Genomic DNA, 1,310 nt, shown 5'->3' with positions numbered 1-1,310 from the left:
GGGGGGGGGACAGGCCCCTAACGCTCCGTTAAACACGGGCGCGGCTCCCCGCCCTGCATGAGGGCGGAAGGCGTTATTAATCAGCGCGCCTCAGCCTCCCTCCGGCCTCCCGCCGACCCCATAATTACCGCCGCCTTCACGCCGCTGTTCCGTGGCCCCAGACCTCAGGCCTGCTCCCTCCATGCTCTGTAATTACAAGCTAATAGCTGAGATGAATTTTCTGCTGGCTCCCGGTTCAAGCACCAACCCGCCCCACTTCCCCTGACAGCCACCCCCCACCCCGGGTAATTACACCCCACGAGGCCGGGCCCAGCAGGGCCTCAGTTTCAGGCCCGCGCGCGCAATCTGGGCTTGGATTCTCTAATCACCCCCCTTGGTAATTTTTCATTACCGCAGAGAGAAATGTTTGTGAACAAATACAAGCGTCCCCCAGCTCGGGGCCTCCACGCCACCGCCCTCCCCCCGCCAAAAGGGGCGATGGTTCTGCAGCCCTAACAAGGCTGGGGTCACCTGAGCAGAGACCCCAGCAGGTGGCGGCGGGGGGGCACCACGTGATCCCGGGAGCCCGAGCGGCTTCATGATAAATTCATCATTATATTTGCCTTTGGCGTGTCCCAAGCTCACTCGCACGAAGCAATTTTTCTTGGGGATGGGGGTAGGGGCGGCGCCTGGGAGAGTCAGGAAGGCCTCTGGCTCCCGGACGCACACGGGTGGCCTGCTTCAGGCCTCAATGTTCTCTTCCAATGACGGCAACCCTCTCAGGTTGTAGGTTTCTAAGGGGAACTGAGGCCATTTCTTGCCCGGGGTCCCAGAACTGGACGTACTCCCCAAGGCTAAGGCCCCAGTAACCGGCACACCGAGCCAAAGCCATTTCGTTTTGGCTTTGGGGACGGCCGTAGCAGATGGCCTGGATCCTGACCCGGAACCAGAGGGAAGGACTGAGGGGGGCGGGCGTCGGGGGGAGGCCAGCCTTTGCATCCAGAGACGACCCTGGCCGGGGAGTAAAAAGAGTAACGAGGCAGCTCATTTTACGACAAGGCTGCCACCCCCCCGCCCCATGCAGCCCTGTCGGTCAGCAGCGTTTATGAAGTCACTACAGAAGGGGGAAGGCAGGCGCTTACGAGATGCAGGAAAGTGTCTGCCAGGACCCCAGTCAATGGGAAAGGGAGCCCACCCCTCCCAGAGCCAGCACCACGGCGTGAGCTGTTTGCCAAGCCAACTTCTGGGGTCCCCAGGCAGCCACGGCAGATGGGTTCAGCAACGCCCTGCAGCTGCAGCTGCAGCCAGTTGGGGGGGGGGGTGTTGGTGCA

This window comes from Lipotes vexillifer, unplaced genomic scaffold (assembly GCF_000442215.2).
Source record: "Lipotes vexillifer unplaced genomic scaffold, Lipotes_vexillifer_v1.1 scaffold23, whole genome shotgun sequence".
NCBI lineage: Eukaryota > Metazoa > Chordata > Mammalia > Artiodactyla > Lipotidae > Lipotes > Lipotes vexillifer.
Note: the sequence above shows the minus strand (reverse complement) of the source record.